General features: G+C 36.8%; 1 pseudogene; it reads right to left on the reverse strand.

Moving 5' to 3' along the window:
- The window catches only part of LOC149153096 (cysteine-rich receptor-like protein kinase 15), a 34,995-nt pseudogene extending 15,749 nt beyond the window's left edge, over positions 1–19,246 (reverse strand).
- Positions 19,247–19,620: the final 374 nt, after the last annotated feature.

Below are 19,620 nucleotides of genomic sequence, written 5' to 3' on the forward strand. Positions count from 1 at the left end.
ACTGTGACTTAATGAGGGTTTTGAAATTCTTCCACTTAGTCACTGGAGGTTCTCTCTCTAACCTCAGGGTTTCTATGTGGCTCTCCCACCAAGTTAGTGCACGACCCTCCAATTTCAGCCACACGAATGAGATCTTCTGCCCTTCCTCGATTTGATGGACATTGAAATAAACTTCCAGTTGTTGTAACCAATGGTTCAACTTCAGAGCATCGATCTCGTCATGGCATGGCTTGATATCAACTTTTTCTTCCACATTAACATAGGGATTGGTTCATGACACTCGAACTGGGTTAATATTTTCTGGGTTCTTTCTTTGGCTAATTATCTGCGTCTTCCCGATCTCTCAATCCCCTTTCTTATTTGTGCTCTGCATTTGAACCACCTTCTTCTCTAGATATCCCCAACTCATTGCTTAGGGCTGCCATGAGGAGGTTGACATTGCGTTTTATATCCGTGACTTGTTCTTCAAGTTGCGAAAACCTCACCTCTGTCGGATCATGAGGTTCATTTACAGATTCATTGCCCATGATCAGTGTTTTACGATTTTCGGCCTCGCCGATCTAGATCCCTACAATCTCCACAAATACCCATATAAACTCACTCTGATACCAGAAGATCTGTAAATTGCCATGGATATTACACTAGATAGTTCATCACAATAGATCTAATAATAATATTATATTAAAAATATGAGATTCTACACTATTACAGTTTCATTTAATTTCTGGATCTGTAAAATTAACTGTAATTAGTGCATGCATGTCAAAGTAAATTAAGCAAAAAAGTAGAGAATGAAAAAATAAGCTCACACACATATAATACACAAGATATGCTCTCTAGGAAACCCTTTCAGGAGAAAACCCAGTTGGAAGGTGAGGTCCTTTCACTCTGTTTCTCTGTCTGGAAATATGGCTACAGATACAACGAAGTAATTTTTATGGCTAATGGGCTGCTACAATGCACATATCCTCTCTGCGTGCTCTACCTCCTATCTCTCTTGGTTATTTTTTCTCAACTATGGAACAAAATGCTATTGAAAGAATGGAATGCCTCTTCCTCCTAGTGACCCAGTTATAACACAACCCAATAACCTACTAGTGGTTAAGTTTGACTACATCAACTCTTAATTAGAGTTACAAAATAGACTCTTCTAGAATATTTGACATCACAAACACATGGCTAGCTCCTTTTCCATGAATAATGGGGGTTGATGTGGCATCCTCTTGAGCTATAGGTGTGAAAACAGGAAGGTCAACTTCGAAGTGGCATAACTTTTGCATACAGGCGCCGATTGACACGATTATTGTGCTGTTGGAAAGATTTATTTGTGTAGAATAGCATGAAAATGTGCAGCGCTTAAGTGGTAATTTTTTACCACAAAAAATGTTGTTTGATCTCTCAAAACACTCCAAGAAGGTTTCGGATCCTATTTCGTCAAACTGGGTCCCATCGATAAACATGGTCCTGTGATTTGATTCCTCTACTTTTTCCGCTCCAAATTCATCGATATGGATGAAAAACAATATAATGATCAAATTCGCATCATTACAATGTTGCTCCATACATTTCACTGATACTCATCTTTCACTTTGTTCTCCTTTAGTCATTATCCATATGTTTCACTCATACTTAGATTCATATTTGGTCTCCTTAGGAATTTCTTGGACTTAGCTTCAAATTTTCTCTCCTTTAAGCATTCCAAGGAATCAAATTCATAGTACCTAGGGAACCTAAGTACCATTCCTTGATTTATTTTCCATGGAAGGAAAATACGATGACATACCAAAAAAATATCTAGTATAAATTTGAGAGTAGTGATTCTTTAAGGAGAAATATAGGTATCACCTTCTAGAAAAGGAGATATGTTACCCATAGCTAGATGAATGAGAAGGTTTTTTTATTTACAAAAGTATAGTAAGAAAGACATATTTGTACCATCTATTCTAGAATACTGTATAAATTATAACCTGGGAGGATCATATTATTCCCTTAAGTCTTAAACATTCTAACTTGAAATTTGAGGCCATGAAATTCATACAATTTGGTAGTAATTGGCTCAACTCATGTGTGCCAAATATGTTCCTTAGCCATTGCAAAGATCACTTCTTTGAACTTTCCAAGCCCTATGTATTGAGTTCCTTAATGAAAATTCTTTGATACTCTAAGTAAGAAACTCAAATCTACTGACTCAGTTTCACTTATTACACAAGAAGGCCTTTTAATGAATCTCTTGTAAGTGCTTGGACCGGTTAGTAGTTGAAATAAAAAACATTTAAACCAAAAAATAATTGAACTAACAAATAAATTATTGAATGCCACACTTCAACTCAAGAAACTAACCCCCTCTTGCAAGTTGTTTATTAAGCAACAAAACTATGATAACAAATAGAGAAAGAATGTGATTTTTTTCTTAAATGGGAAAAATGGTGTGATGTATTTATGATGTATTGAATATGACGGTTTAACTTAATAATTTAGTGCATAAGCAATTAATTAAAAAAATAGCATTATCTGGGTTCCAACTCAGTAATTGAAGCGTCCGCGTTGGATGGAGGAATCACCAAAGGAGTGTGACATGACAGAGAAGAAGATGTGGTCGCAGATGAATGCGACAAGCCAGAGCCGGTGGAATTGGCGCTCTGGGAAGCACGAGACCTCACAAAAGCAGGCTTTGTTGGATCCAGTAGCGTCACAGAATGAGATGAAAGCATCAAATTCACCGTGGACATCTGTGGTCGAAGTGAAGGGTCGGCTTGCGTACACAAAAGACCAACATGAATGCATCTGCACGCTTGCTCCTCATTGCACCTTTCAATTATCAATGGATCGACCATATGCAGAATATCACCTCATTTGTATAATCTCCATGCCTGCATATCACAACGGATTGTCATATACTTACATTGCAGAGATCGTTCATATCAGTTTCTCTTCAATTTTATCGTGAACAAGTTGAGAAGAGAATAGATATAATAAATTCACATAAAAATGGATAAGTAATAAAAGTCCTACAATCATACTTAGCTAAACGGTTCACAGATGAACTAAATAATATGGCAAGGATAACATAGAATATTGGTAAGATTCTCGCAAATTTATTTTATACATTAAAATTTTAGAAACCAGAGTTGGTGATGGGATTTGTTTTCTTATTGCTTGTATCTTCTTACATTGCAGGTTTATGGGTAATGTCTCCGGATATTAGACCTATGAATAACATCTCCAAAAATTTGAACACATTGAAATTTTTACAAATCTATCCCAAACACCAAAATTCCAAAAACTGAAATTAGTGATGGAACTTGCTTTCTTTAGTGATAAGAAATATAACAATGAGAAATGCAATGAGAAAATTATCATGAGTATCTCACCCATCCTAAAAGCGTTTGCATTTTAGGTCCCAAGTTGTAATCCACGTTCTTTCTTCCTGTGATAAGTTCCAGAAGAACAACGCCAAAGCTATAGACATCAGCTTTTACAGATAATTGTCCCTGCAGAGCATACTCTGGTGCCATATACCCGCTGCATATCCAAATTACAATGTCAAAGATTATATAGTGTAGCAAAAAGTAAGAATTCAATAATGATAAACTGAATGCTTTCTGCGAAGGAAACTTAATGCAGGATCCTAGAATTGTCATCAAGTGAAAGATTTCCGCGAAGGAAACTTAATCCTGAATCCTAGAAATTATAACCAAGAAGGTAAATACGAAAATGCATAAATTTTCAAAAACGAAAGCTATAATACTGTGATTCCTTTTGAAATCAGATGAGATGAGCATAGAATAAAACATAGAGATCCTAATTGTGAGTAGATTTTGACAGTGTGCCAGAGCGATGACAATAGTATTTTCGAATCTTACTATGTTCCAGCAACTCTTGTGCTGACGTGACTTTCATCTTCAGGGAAAAGTCTTGCTAGGCCAAAATCTGCTATCTTAGGATTCAGTCGCTCGTCCAACAAAATATTGCTCGCCTTAATATCCCGATGAACAATCCTCAGTCGCGAATCCTCGTGCAAATAGAGAAGCCCGCGAGCCACTCCCAGTATGATGTTGTAGCGCTTGTGCCAATCAAGCTGGTTGTGTTTGTTTGGATCTGTATCCATGCATGGAAGATCCACTAACTAAATATGTACAAACAATGATGTTGTTGAAGTCATAATTCCAACTGCGCAGCCGTACATAACTCCAAAACCGCCAGAATGAAACCACAAACCCGCTTGAGGCATATCGCACCGCTTTTGCGTGAAAGTGGTTTCCGTATTTTTGACTCCGATACGATTTGGTGCAGACACGTGGCTCTCCCCATACGTCATCATCTCTGACATATCGGGACGTAAAGTTCAACCCAAAATTGGCTTCCGATATTCTCCTCCACCGTCAGATCTGCTCCCGAGCTCTCCGTCGTCGATTGCCTGAAGATGCATACGAGCCAGCATTTAATATTTACGTGGATTTGAAGATTGGTTGACCGCGGTAAAATAATTAACGAATTAAATGTTCCCGTAGAAGTATTGGTAGGGGCTTTAAATTTTAATTTTTTTTATACGCACGAAGGTATGGTGAATTTAAAAGAGGCATGGTCATTTTGTTATTATATTCACGCAATATCCAAAAAATATAGAAGCTCGTACATTATGTAATTTTGTTTGGTTGACTTTTTTTTTTGTGAAATGACTCGAGGTTTACATAGTAGTGAATATGAAACTGTTGATGTATTGTAATGTAAGTTGTAATATGTGAGAGCTCGGGGGCAGCGAAAGAGAATAGAGAGAATTTGCACAGCAGTGCATGAAGAAAAGAACAGAGAGGAGCGCATTTGTTTTGTAAGCCTGTGTAAGTTTTTTTTTTACAACGGTATGTGTAAAAATTAGTTTTACAGCAGTAATGTAAAAAGGGATTTACAGCAGTAAACCCAGCTCAGTAAACTCTCATGTGGAGACAGAGTAAATGTTTTATTTGAATATTTTTTTGGTGAATCCCTCTCAGCAAAGAGGATGAAGTTTGTATCAGACATTTTGTTTTAATGAATAGAAATGTTTTTATGGTGATGTAATACTCTGTTCCTCAGTAAAAAAATTTAAAGCTTCCCTGTGCACAAAAGATTCTGGAGCAAAGGAAACAGAGCATTGCCTCTGTGGAGTTTATTTTGTTTGTTTTTGGGATTTTCCCATTAAAAATACCCAACAGTGGTATCAGAGCAGGTTTAAGCTCTTTGAAGGTGACAAAGAAGCTGAAGGGAGGAGTTGTTGCAGCAGTAGATCTTCTCCAGCAAAGTAAAGTCTCAGGCAAAGGATTCAGGTATTCCAAAAGTTTTTTTTATGTGTTGCTGAAGAAGCAGTGAGTTGTTTTAAACATACAGTCAAGGATTTAGAGGCATAGATCAGAATGCAAGGAATGGCCAGCACAAGCACTGGTATGGGTATGTTTAACACCCAGCTCCCACAGTTTAATGGGAAGAACTATGACTACTGGTCAATAACTATGAAAGCCTTGTTTGCTTCCCAAGACTTATGGGAAATAGTTGAGGAAGGTTTTGAAGAACCAGCAGATGAAACTGAGTTCAATGCATTAACTCAGGGAGAGACAGATCTACTGAAGAGCAATAGGAAGAAGGATTCAAAAGCCTGTGTGTTGTTGTATCTAGCAGTAGACCAGAGTGTGTTTCCAAGATTAGCAGCAGCTAAGACAACCAATGAAGCATGGCAAACCCTCAAGACAGCCTATCAAGGCATGGAGAGAGTGAAGACAGCAAAACTACAATTGCTGAGAAAGGATTTTGAGAATCTGTGCATGAAGGAGTCAGACAACATTGACTCATTCTTCACACATGTAATTGGTTTGGTCACACAGATAAGGACTCATGGAGAAACCCTTGAAGATAGGAGGATTGTGGAGAAAATATTGAGGGTCTTACCCTCAAAGTTTGATGCGATTGTCACCACCATTGAAGAGACAAAGGATCTCTCAAAATTTTCAGTTGATGAGCTTCATGCATCACTGATAACACATGAGCAGAGGTTGAGTAGAAATGAAAACTCATCTCTAGAGCAAGCCTTCAAGACCCAGATGTCCTTTGGAAGAGGAAGAGGTCAAGGCAGAGGAAACAAAAGAGGAAGAGGCAGAAGCCAAAACAGAGGTGGAAGGAACAGTCCAGCAAATGCTCAAGGAAGAGGCAGCAATCCAAATCAGAACCAAGGCCAAGGCAGCAGCCAACAAAGAGGACAACATCATGCTCAAGGACAAAGGTATGAAAAATCCGATGTCCAATGCTATTATTGTAAAAAGTATGGGCACTATGCCAGTGAATGTAGGAAGAAACAACATGATATGAGTAATAGACAAAATGCAAATGTCACTAGAGAAAACATCAGCCAAAATAATGTGTTGTTAGCTTGTAACATGGCTGAAACAAACAGTGAAGACATATGGTTTTTAGACTCAGGTTGCAACAACCATATGACAGGGAACATAGCCTTCTTTTCTGCCCTAGATAAAAATGTTAAATCTGAAGTCACACTAGGAACTGATAGCAAAATCTCTGTTATGGGAAAAGGGGAGGTAAAAATATTTACAAAGCAAGGAGAAAGGAAAACCATAGCAGATGTCTACTATGTCCCTGGAATGAGATGTAACCTCTTGAGTATTGGACAGCTTGTCCATAAGGGGTACAATGTTTTCTTTAAAAATGATGTATGCACCATCATGGATATAGCACCCAGCAAAAGATGCATTGCTGAAGTAAAAATGACAAGGAACAGGATGTTCCCTCTCCGAATAAGGGCAGATTTGAAAAACAAAGGAGAAATTGCAGCAGTCACCCAAGAGGCTTTCCAAAGTGTGCCAAAGGATGAGAATTGGTTGTGGCACTTGAGATTTGGACATCTCAATTTTGGAGGTCTAAACTTGTTAAGCAGAAAAGGAATGGTAAGAAGACTACCATTGATAGAGAAACCAGACAGCCTATGTGAAGGTTGCATTTTGGGGAAACAACATAGAGAAAGTTTTCCATCAGGGAAGAGCATAAGGGCAAAGGCACCCTTAGAGATCATCCACTCAGATTTATGTGGACCAATGCAAGCTCCATCATTAGCAGGCAGCCAATATTTCCTAACATTCATTGATGACTTTACAAGAAAGACTTGGGTATATTTCCTTAAAAACAAAAGTGAAGTGTTTGAGAAATTCCAAAATTTCAAGGCATTTGTGGAAAATCAAAGCGGGCTGCACATTAAAGTTTTGAGAACTGACAGAGGAGGTGAGTACATCTCCAAGGAATTCCTAAGATTTTGTAGAGAAAATGGAATTCACAAACAGTTTACAGCAAGGTACACTCCGCAGCAAAATGGAGTTGCTGAAAGGAAGAACAGGACCATCATGGATATGGCGAGGAGCATGTTGAAGGCAAAGCATTTGCCAAATGATTATTGGGCTGAAGCTGTAAATTGTGTAGTGTATATTTTGAACAGGTGTCCTACAAAAGTAGTGATGAACAAAGTGCCGGAAGAGGCATGGAGTGGGAGAAAGCAAGGAGTCACCCACATGAGAGTTTTTGGATGTGTGGCCTATGCACACATACCAGATCAGCTAAGGAGGAAGTTGGACAGCAAAGGGGAGAAATGTCTCTTCATTGGATACAGTGAGGAATCCAAAGCTTACAGGTTGTATATCCCATCTACCAAGAAGTTTTTCGTCAGCAGAGATGTTCAATTCATTGAGGAGGAAGCTTGGGATGGAAGCATAGAGAAAACAGTGAATGTTAAAAACTGTTTGTCTCATGATGAAGATGATGAGGAAGTGGCTGAAATGGATCCCCAAACAGCAGCGCCAACACAAGGACAACAAGGGACACCATTAAGGATAAATGAGAGTGCTTCTCCAAGCACACCACAAGGAGGAAACTCAAGTGCATCATCAAGCACTTGCACACCAAATGAAAGAGGTAAGAAGTTTAGAAATCTAAGTGATATTTATGATGAAGGAATGAATTCCTTATTTGCCTTGTATTGTCATGTTGATGATCCTATCCATTTCGAGGATGCAATTAAAGATAGGAAATTGATAGAAGCTATGGATGAGGAGATGAATGCCATAGAGAGAAACAAAACATGGTATTTAGTTGAGCTACCAAAAGGCAAAGAAGTCATTGGAGTGAAATGGGTCTACAAAACCAAGAGCAATGCTGAAGGCAAGATAGAAAGGCACAAGGCAAGGCTGGTTGTCAAAGGGTACAAGCAGCAGTATGGGAGAGATTATGAGGAGACTTTCGCCCCGGTTGCAAGAATGGAAACCGTGAGAGCAGTGTTGTCCATAGCAGCACAAAACAAATGGAAAGTCTACCAAATGGACGTGAAGTCAGCATTCCTAAATGGAGTGTTAAAAGAAGAGGTGTACATTGAACAGCCTCTCGGCTATGAGAAGAAAGGTGAAGAGCACAAAGTGTGCAGATTGAAGAAAGCTCTTTATGGGCTGAAGCAAGCGCCAAGAGCATGGTACAGCAGGATAGATTCTTATCTATTGGATAATGAATTCGAAAAGTGTGAAGGAGAACCCATCGTCTACATCAAAGAAAAATATGGTAAAATCTTAATTGTTGTCTTATATGTTGATGATGTTATTTTCACAAGTAATGATGATCAGCTCATTGAGAATTTTAAATCAGTCATGAAAGAGGAATTTGAAATGACTGATATGGGTTTCTTGAGATACTTCTTAGGCATAGAAGTAGATCAAAATGAAAAAGGAATTTTTATCTCACAAACTAGATATGTAAATCAAGTATTGAGCAGATTTAACATGCAAGAATGCAAGGCAGCAATCACTCCCACAGTAATGGGATTAAAACTCAGCAGAGAGGACAGCAGCAAGGATTTTGATCCTAGTTTGTACAAAAGTATTGTTGGCAGCCTTATGTATTTAACAGCTACTAGGCCTGACATTATGTTTGCTGTTAGTTTAATTTCCAGATTCATGGAGAGGCCAAAGGAGGCACATTGGCAGGCAGCAAAAAGAATTTTGAGGTATGTCAAAGGTACCAAAAGGTTTGGAATTTTATATAATGTCTCAGAACATTTAGATTTGGTTGGATACACTGATAGTGATTGGGCTGGAAGTGTAGATGATCGGAAAAACACTTCCGGTTATGTTTTTCATATGGGTTCAGGAGCCATTTCATGGGCTTCTAAGAAGCAGTCCATTGTAGCATTGTCTACAGCAGAGGCTGAATATGTGGCAGCTACAGCAGCAGTATGTCAAGCAGTGTGGATGAGAAGGATGCTAAGAAGCTTAGGCCAAGAGCAGGCAAAAGCGACAGTGATTTTTTGTGACAATAGCTCAGCTATTGCATTGTCAAAGAATTCAGTGTTTCATAAGAGAACGAAGCACATTGATACAAGGTTTCACTACATCAGAGAATTGGTGAACAATGGAGAAATTGTCCTAGAACATTGCAGGACTCAAGAACGAGTAGCAGACATCTTGACAAAGCCTTTGGATCAGAAAAGCTTTGAATTTTTAAGGAAGTGTCTGGGTATGACCGAATGCCCAGCAGTTGAAATTAAAGGGGAGTGTTGAAGTCATAATTCCAACTGCGCAGCCGTACATAACTCCAAAACCGCCAGAATGAAACCACAAACCCGCTTGAGGCATATCGCACTGCTTTTGCGTGAAAGTGGTTTTCGTATTTTTGACTCCGATACGATTTGGTGCAGACACGTGGCTCTCCCCATACGTCATCATCTCTGACATATCGGGACGTAAAGTTCAACCCAAAATTGGCTTCCGATATTCTCCTCCACCGTCAGATCTGCTCCCGAGCTCTCCGTTGTCGATTGCCTGAAGATGCATACGAGCCAGCATTTAATATTTATGTGGATTTGAAGATTGGTTGACTGCGGTAAAATAATTAACGAATTAAATGTTCCCGTAGAAGTATTGGTAGGGGCTTTAAATTAGAGGCATGGTCATTTTGTTATTATATTCACGCAATATCCAAAAAATATAGAAGCTCGTAGATTATGTAATTTTGTTTGGTTGACTTTTTTTTTTTTGTGAAATGACTCGAGGTTTACATAGTAGTGAATATGAAACTGTTGATGTATTGTAATGTAAATAGTAATATGAGAGGGCTCAGGGGCACCGAAAGAGAATAGAGAGAATTTGCACAGCAGTGCATGAAGAAAAGAACAGAGAGGAGCGCATTTGTTTTGTAAGCCTGTGTAAGTTTTTTTTTACAACGGTATGTGTAAAAATTAGTTTTACAGCAGTAATGTAAAAAGAGTTTTTTTTTACAACGGTATGTGTAAAAATTAGTTTTACAGCAGTGATGTAAAAAGGGATTTACAGCAGTAAACCCAGCTCAGTAAACTCTCATGTGGAGACAGAGTAAATGTTTTATTTGAATATTTTTTTGGTGAATCTCTCTCAGCAAAGAGGATGAAGTTTGTATGAGACATTTTGTTTTAATGAATAGAAATGTTTTTATGGTGATGTAATACTCTGTTCCTCAGTAAAAAATTTTAAAGCTTCCCTGTGCACAAAAGATTCTGGAGCAAAGGAAACAGAGCATTGCCTCTGTGGAGTTTATTTTGTTTGTTTTTGGGATTTTCCCATTAAAAATACCCCACAGATGTTTTTTTTAATCGAGAATGGACACACGTAATAAAAATGGAAGTCATGACTCACCGAACAGCATTTTATCGAGGCTGTTATTCGGTAAGTACTCATAAACCAGCAATCTTTCTAATCCCTCCGCGCAACACCCGAGCAGGTTTACGAGATTTCGATGTTGAATTTTAGCCATTAGCCTAACTTCATTCAGAAATTCTTTTTTTCCTTGCATAGATCTTAAGGATAACTTCTTGACAGCTATTTCTTTTCCATCTTCAGTGGTTCCCTGATAGACTCAGACAAAATATCGGAGTGAAAATTGTGTAAGGATGCATGAAAGCAGCCAGCGGAGTACTACAAACTATTAGCATCTTTGTTGCCCAGGTTACCTTACCTTATAAACAGTGCCAAATCCACCTTCTCCAAGCTTGTTATTATCATGAAAGTTTTCCGTAGCAGCCAACAATGCTTCCATGTTAAACACAATCTGCCGATCCTCAGAGATTTGTGTGTCTTCGTCGACGGACTCATGACCTATAAGAGAAACACATACAACTTTATTAGACAATATGGGGGCTAAAATTCAATGATGTCTAATTTTGGTGCCGATCCTCAGAGATTTGTGTGTCTTCGTCGACGGACTCGTGACCTATAAGAGAAACACATACAACTTTATTAGACAATATGGGGGCTAAAATTCAATGATGTCTAATTTTGGTTCTACTCATGATTTTGTAAGTTTGTTTAATGGGGAGTTGTTTTCAGTGTGATTTTTTGACGGAAAATTTTGAGGTGAAATCTTGATTTGTGTTATTGAAATTGTTTTTCTCACTGTATATATGGATTCAGCACCCTGGAAAATCAAATTTAACCATCAAACTTGTGATTTCAATAAATTCTTGTTGAATTTTATAGAAATTAGACCAAAAAAACCCACAAAAAAAACTTCCAAAAAATCACACTACACTAAATTTAACAATAAATGTGAAATAGCTTTAATAAATTAATATTGCCAATTGTGTACAAAGCCCAACACACAGAGTTTGATGGATCACCCAAGTCCTTGGGGCGCTGGCAGTTTTCTCTGTTAGAGTATTGCCAAGATTCTACCGCAGAGAAAACTGTCCCAGCCGCAAGGACTTGGGTGCAGACTGGTAAATTACCTGTCATGGAGTGATTTTCCCTTCAAATACAGATTAAAAAATTACAAAACAGTCCAAAATCTACCTTGAAACTATAAAAACATGTTCAGAAACTCTGAAAAACGGACTGGAAATTCCAACCCTGCTGGGGTGATCCGTCAAACTCTGTGTGTGTTGGATTTTTTACGGAAATGTGTAGTAAATCTAAAAGTGTATTGACTATAGTAACCAGCACCTACCTCTAGCGCAAACAAATTTATTAAATACCTTCGTATCGGCTTCTAAATAGAGTAGATTTTAATCTTCCCCAAGTTGCAAACAGGCATAAGAAAAGCATGACAAGCGAACCACTAACAACGCCTGAAATTAATGGTATCTTGTTTGAAGACTTGTGTGACTGGTCGTTTGGTATGCTAAATGGTGTGATCTGCTTCGCTGGTGCATTAGCCTCCGTATTAGCTGGTTGAATTAAAGAAGGGATATGTTTCATAAATAACTATGCAGCTTCCTATCTGGCCCTCAACCCCTGGCTTTCCACTAAGAAACGTGAAAATATAATTGATTGTATTTGTCAGACACGTTGTGCAGTCGTCACTGGATATATCTCTCCAGCACTGGACCAGACCGTAAATCTTTTGAAACATGGAGTCTGTGGTTGTTCCGGAAGCATAAAAGTTAGAGCTAGATGCTGCCTGAGCTGATAAATTGGTGAATAAGTTCCCCAGAGCCGTCATAAAGACATTAGGGCTGGAAACATTACTTTGAATGTAAATATAATATGCATCGCCATTATCCAGATTTCCGACGAAACTGTGATTTTCATAACGTAAGAAACAGTGGTCAAACCAAATTACACCACCGCTGGCATTCCCACAGAGTTGTCGAAGGGAAGTGGTTGCTTGTTGGGAACAGTTGTAGCACTGTTCGGTTGTTGTGTCTCCCCTGCACTGGAGGAGGCCATATACTTGGTCAGGACTTTGGCCATACACAGAAGTGTTAAACCCAGTTTGGGAGGTTTGTTGAACAAGATTATTCAAGACTGCATTCCGTTACTCTCAAACTTGCTGCCATTTCTGTAGGTGACGTTGGCGCGGCAAATATGCTGTGCGTGACAAATATGTGCAGGGAGAGTAACGAGGATCAAGAGAGATATAATCATGTCGAATGGCTTAAGAGTTTGCCCCATCGGGAGAGTAGAGCGGGAAACTGTTCCAATGAAGTTGGTATAATTCCTTACGAGTCTCATACACCATGGAGAACCTACAGTGCAAGGACGTGCCATTACTGGCGCACCCCAAAATTCTGTCTATTCTGCACAGATAACAATATCCTTACTGCTGCTCCCCAAGATTCTGTCTATTCTTTCTCTTACGGGTGCTCCCTTATATTCCTTCTATTCTGGTTAACCAATAGACTTACAGACATCATATGGTATAAACAAAATTTTTCATCTATAAATTAAATATTATATATATAATTAATTTGATTTAAATTTCAATAAAATTAATTAATATTAATATTAAATTTTAAAATATATAATTCAAATTTATTTATATATGTAGAATATAAATTAATATCATCAAAAGTTATATCACATGATTACACACAACGCAACACGAAGAACGAGAAAAAAAACCCTTAAAACAATTAAATTATACTATACCAGAATCATAAATCGAATATATCCATTCCTACCATCGCTTAATTGGAATGATAATGCAGCATTTGACTTTCATTTATTTTTACCAACGAACGCAAGATTCGTCTCTCTCATCATTTTTTATACGAATTAACGCAAGATTTGACTTTATCTTCTTTTTTAATTGTGGAATTGAAATTTTTTTAGTTTTTTTTTTTAATAGGTGGGAAAATCTATCATAAGTCAGTGTTAAAATTGTGGAATTGAAATTTTTTTAGTTATTTTTTTTTATAGGTGGGAAAATCTATCAAAGTCAGTTCTCAAACCAGTAGTGACCACAATTATCTCTGGCTGCTAACAGCGAATACATGCTGATTCATCTCTCTTAATCAACGAAAACATTTTAGTTACTTTTTTCAGTTATTTTTTTTAGTTTAAAAAGATTAAATTGATTTCTTTTAGTAAATTTATTTTATATGTGAAAAAATCTATCATAACTCAGTCGTCAAGTTAGTAGTAAAGACAGTCATCTCTAAAGGCTAACAAAAAATACAAGCTAACTCATCACTTTAATAAAAAAAAAACTTTTTAGTCATTTTTTCATAAAAAAATAAATTTAATCTATCTTTTAACATTTTATATAAATAATACAACATTTAACTAATATGTTTTTTTACCAACTAAAAAAGATTCGCCTTTATTATTATTTTTTATACGAGCTAAATTATATATAATCAATTCTTTCGTGCAAAGCTGGGCACCTGCGCTAGGCTTCAAATCCAGGAGCATAGCTAAATCTGAGCTATGCCTGAATTGGGCCAAAAATCAAAGAAAAGGCATTCGCATTCAAAGACTTTGACTTAGCATGTCCTGATATTCAGAGTGGTCTAGTTAGTTGAGCCACTAATGAAGATAAAGTGAAAACAACTTTCAAGTAAAACATAAATCAAAATTCTACCTGATTTAACAAGATGATATATAATTACTGGTGTTGTCTAAAGAGGTGAGGGTGATTAAGGTGATCAAAAAATTTAATTATAAAAATGTTTCATCAATTAAAAAAAAAAATCTAGATACTTAAAATTCTAAAGTTTAAAAGAGACGATAAAGATTTCCAAAATTTTCCATTAAATTTATCAAAATCATACTATATTTTCTATTATATTTGAAGCAAAAAAGTTGCATTGTTAAGCTTATATGCGCCACGCTATGGAATGGGTCATTTTAATCATTTTCCTATTTAATTTTTTTGATGGGATGGTCTAAATTGAAAGATGTCGTGGTGGCAAGTCCATCAACTAATAGAATTAAATGTGATAACTTCCTTGCATATCTAGATCATATGTTTAAACCATACATGCACTCCAAGGTGGTTTGATTTTGAAACTTATAATTGTTCACAAAGTCCATCAACTAATAGAATTAAATGTGATAACTTCCATGCATTTCTAAATCATATGTTTAAACCATACATGCACTCCAAGGTGGTTTGATTTTGAAACTTATAATTGTTCACAAAGTCCATCAACTAATAGAATTAAATGTGATAACTTCTTTGCATATCTAAATCATATGTTTAAACCATACATGCACTCCAAGGTGGTTTGATTTTGAAACTTATAATTGTTCACAAAGTCCATCAACTAATAGAATTAAATGTGATAACTTCCTTGCATATCTAAATCATATGTTTAAACCATACATGCACTCCAAGGTGGTTTGATTTTGAAACTTATAATTGTTCACAAAGTCTATCAACTAATAGAATTAAATGTGATAACTTCCATGCATTTCTAAATCATATGTTTAAACCATACATGCACTCCAAGGTGGTTTGATTTTGAAACTTATAATTGTTCACAAAGTCCATCAACTAATAGAATTAAATGTGATAACTTCTTTGCATATCTCAATCATATGTTTAAACCATACATGCACTCCAAGGTGGTTTGATTTTGAAACTTATAATTGTTCACAAAGTCCATCAACTAATAGAATTAAATGTGATAACTTCCTTGCATATCTAAATCATATGTTTAAACCATACATGCACTCCAAGGTGGTTTGATTTTGAAACTTATAATTCTTCACAAAGTCCATCAACTAATAGAATTAAATGTGATAACTTCTTTGCATTTCTAAATCATATGTTTAAACCATACATGCACTCCAAGATGGTTTGATTTTGAAACTTATAATTGTTCACGCTCTCAAACTTATGTTTGTTCAAAAGGTTGTCAAGAGTTTTGTTATTTTTATTCACTCCATTACCTGAGTCATTGTCTATGCATGCCATGCTAAGGTATGGCCACTTGAGAGGTAGCTATAGTGGATGGAATATGATTTTATTAAATTATCCATACTTTAATTATTATTGCTAAAAAACACACAAGTGTTGTTGCATCCCACCAATTTGGACTCCGTTTGTAAAGTATCCCCTTAACAAACAAATGTCCATGATTAATCAATAATAAGTAGAATTTCATTATTATTTAAATAGTATGATGAATAAGTATTAAATAGTAATGTTGAATTATAATATTGTACTTACGTGTAAAGTGACGCTAAGAAATCATATATCACTGTACTAAATTATAAATCTATGTAGAGATCAACCTAATTCAACCAATGTGTATTGAATACTTTATCTTAACCACAGTCTTATTAGAATTTTTATATAATAATACAAAGTTTAGGTTTTTATTATACAACTAACGATATAAGGAATAAAGGGTTATCAAATTATTTTAATATAGTGATTATTATATTAAATTATTAATAATTTAATAATTATTAATTGCTGGTTAAGTCACATATAGCTTTGTAGTTATTACTTCAATCCTCCGACATTCTCCGGTGCTACAGGTCGTATGATCAACCCGAGTTCAAGTCTCTCAGCTCTGAGCGAACACAGTGGATGATCTATGTTGTAAAGTATCGAAGGCGGTGTGGTCTACAAAAATGGCAGATCCATCTCCTCCCATGGCGCCGTAGATCCGTCTCTCCTCAGTGTCGTATATCGCCAGAGCAGCAGGGAGATACTCATACAACTCGCGAATCTGAGCACTGGTAGATCCATCTCCCCTCAATGCCGTAAAGGATCCTTGAATAATAAAGGATCAGTATATCACCAGAGCAGCAGGGAGATACTCATACAACTCGCGAATCTGAGCACTGGTAGATCCATCTCCCCTGAGCCATGTCACTGGAAATTGACGGTTGATTGCCTGTCATTTGCTCATTTTGGCTGCACCACGCCAACCCAAATCGCATCTTCCTGCAGGTTTTTCTCATGCGCACTCGCATGTTTAATAATTCTGATCTGCACTCGCTGTTTAGGTGAGATCTGGTTAGTCACCGGTATCTGAAAATTTTGAGTGAATAAGTTTGTTTGTACATTTTGGGTTCTAGATCTAATCTTCTGCAGCTAGATCTAGATCTAGGCGGCTAGGTTCTAGATCTAATCTTCTGCAGCTAGATCTAGATCTAATCTTATCTTTTGCCTTATTTCTCTGCGGCTGGGTTTTACGGGCAAGTAAAATATGGCTCTTAGCTTCGCGAAAATAGCTGCTAGCTCATCCGCTTCTGGAGGGAAAGCTCCTGCCCATATCGTCAGTGAAGCCCCAGCTCCCACTGTCCAAGTGGTCCAAGCCTCACTCGATGAGGCTTTGAAGTTTTCCGAAAGTGCCCTAATCTGTCGGTTCAATGGTTTTTGGCTGTGGTTGGCAGCTCTCCACAATTGGATCTCGGAGGTATGGAAGCCTGTCATTTCCGATGAAATTAATATCTACCCCTGTGCTAGGGGTTTCTTTATAGTAGATTTTGAAAATCCTGAAAGCAGACAATGTATTCTAGATTCCGACCCTTGGTTTTGGGAAAAAACAGGGCTATTCATGAAGCCATGGAACCCATCATTCGATCCCTCTACAACAGTCATAACCTCAGCACCAGTTTGGGTGAGATTTCCAAGCCTACCCTTGCATCTCTGGAATCTCTCTTCGCTAAAAGCCATTGGAAATGCAATTGGGAAATTTTACTGTAGGTGCCTAGAAACAGAGGAATATGCCAGAACCACCTATGCATGCATCTGTGTGGAAATGGACTTCAACGCCGGATTCCCAGCTAAAATAAACCTAACAAGTAACGACTATGTGTGGAACTAGAAACTCGATTATGAAAGTGTCCTCTTCAGATGTCGATCCTACTTTGAGACAGGCCATCTAGCAAAAAATTGCCCAAAAGCCTCCCAGAAAAATTCTGCTAGAAAAAACCATCATAGATCTACATGGTGGGAAGGAGCACAAAAAGAACACTACACTGTCATCAAAGAAGAATACTCTAAAGAAAGCTCTGAATCACAAGAAATCGGGCAAGGAAGAAACAACTCTCAAGACAAGCAGGGAGAAAGTCCCGCCCAACAAATCAACAGTTATGAGGATTCGAATACTGCACAAAATAAATCTTCATTTAATAGCAAAGTAGATCTCCTAGACCAAACTTCTTCTTCGACTATCTTCAAAAGGACGAACACAATAGATCGCGAAGCTAAGACACCAATGTCCCAAGAACCAGAAGAGATGAAGGAGATGCAAGATAAAGGAAGTTGGAAGACTGTAGAGAAAAAAAAGAAAGCTACAGCACCAATCTCGCCAAGAAAGACGAGGAGCCAAATAATTAAAAACTAAGAAAATTGTAGGTCCGATAGACCAATTTGGTCTCAGTGGACGTTAACCACCACCACCACCATCATCATCAGAATAAAATTATTTTATTAATTAAGACATTTGAGAAAATATTAATTAAAACATTTATGGAAAAAAAATTAAATTAATATATTAATATTCATTAATAATAATATTATGAACTTATTTATTTATTAACATTTATATAGTAATATATTAATTAATGTAATAATACATAATTAAAAAGTACTTAATATATAATTAGTATAGTCAACCACATTAGTCAAATATAATCAAATATGAGGGCATTCACACTTGGTCAACCTATGTTTATCTTATTTGACAATAGACAACCTTAATTCTCCCAAAGTTAAAAACATTAATTAAAATATTAAAAAATTACTTAAAACATTAATTAAAATATGAGTGTTAATTAATATAATAAATATAAGTGCTAATATATTAAATATCAGTGACTACAACTTTTATGATATGCTTTGGTGATATGTTTCGGTGGCTTCTACGGTGCGCCATCTAAATACAGACTTCTTCCATGAATGTGCGACTTTAGTGATATGATTCGATGGTATGTCTTTGTAGCAGAACTCTTCATATATATGAGATTATGTTTGTGCAATGATATGTCTCATCGGTGACTCTGTGACTATGATGATATGCTTTGGTGATATATATATATATATATATATATATATATATATATATATATATATATATGAGTTGGTTGCTCCGTTATTTGAACCAAATTATGTCTTTACGATGATATGTCTCTGCAACAGAACTCTTCATATATGTGAGATTATGTCTCTGCAGTGATATGTCTCGACGGTGACTCTGTGAATTTGGTGATATATATATATATATATATATACCATATAAAGGGAGGCAGGGGACTATACAGTATATGTTGCAACATAATTCGTTTTTCATATATATATATATATATATATAAGTTGGTTTCCCGTTGTTTGAACCGGATATCATAGATCTTGTCCGGCTCTCAACAAGATCCTTGAAGTCCAGCTCTCCATAAGATAGTAGAATTATCCACGCCATGTCTCTCTTGAGAACCCTTACATAGATTGAATCTTCTGACTCCCATAACGAGTTGGGGTTATCATTACCCATAGGCACTCGTAAAATTGCACACGCCATAGAAGAAAAGTATAAGCATAACACAAGCCGCAAATTCTATAAACTATATTCTGTGGGACTTGGGATTCGCTGTTAGAATCGAGGGTGCAAAGACTTTCCAGAATTACTAACAAACTCGTTTGATCATTGTCACCAGACTCTACTGTGAGAAAACGAGCAGGAGTCTGATACAGAAATAAAGGGAAGGTACAACAAGCAGAGTCACACGACGAGTGGGACGTATAAGAACATATTTTGGGTAGTGGGTAATAGTACATGATATGAATCTAGGATTTTGGGCAATATGTAACAGTACATCACCTTCCATCAGAAGAATTAAATTTGGAAAAGCAGCACAGAAATAAGATCTGCAAGAGACTTGGGGTTTCTGCAAA

Source organism: Pinus tabuliformis, chromosome 9, assembly GCF_031772625.1.
Source record: "Pinus tabuliformis cultivar Carrire ecotype Pingquan chromosome 9, CPIR1, whole genome shotgun sequence".
Lineage (NCBI taxonomy): Eukaryota > Viridiplantae > Streptophyta > Pinopsida > Pinales > Pinaceae > Pinus > Pinus tabuliformis.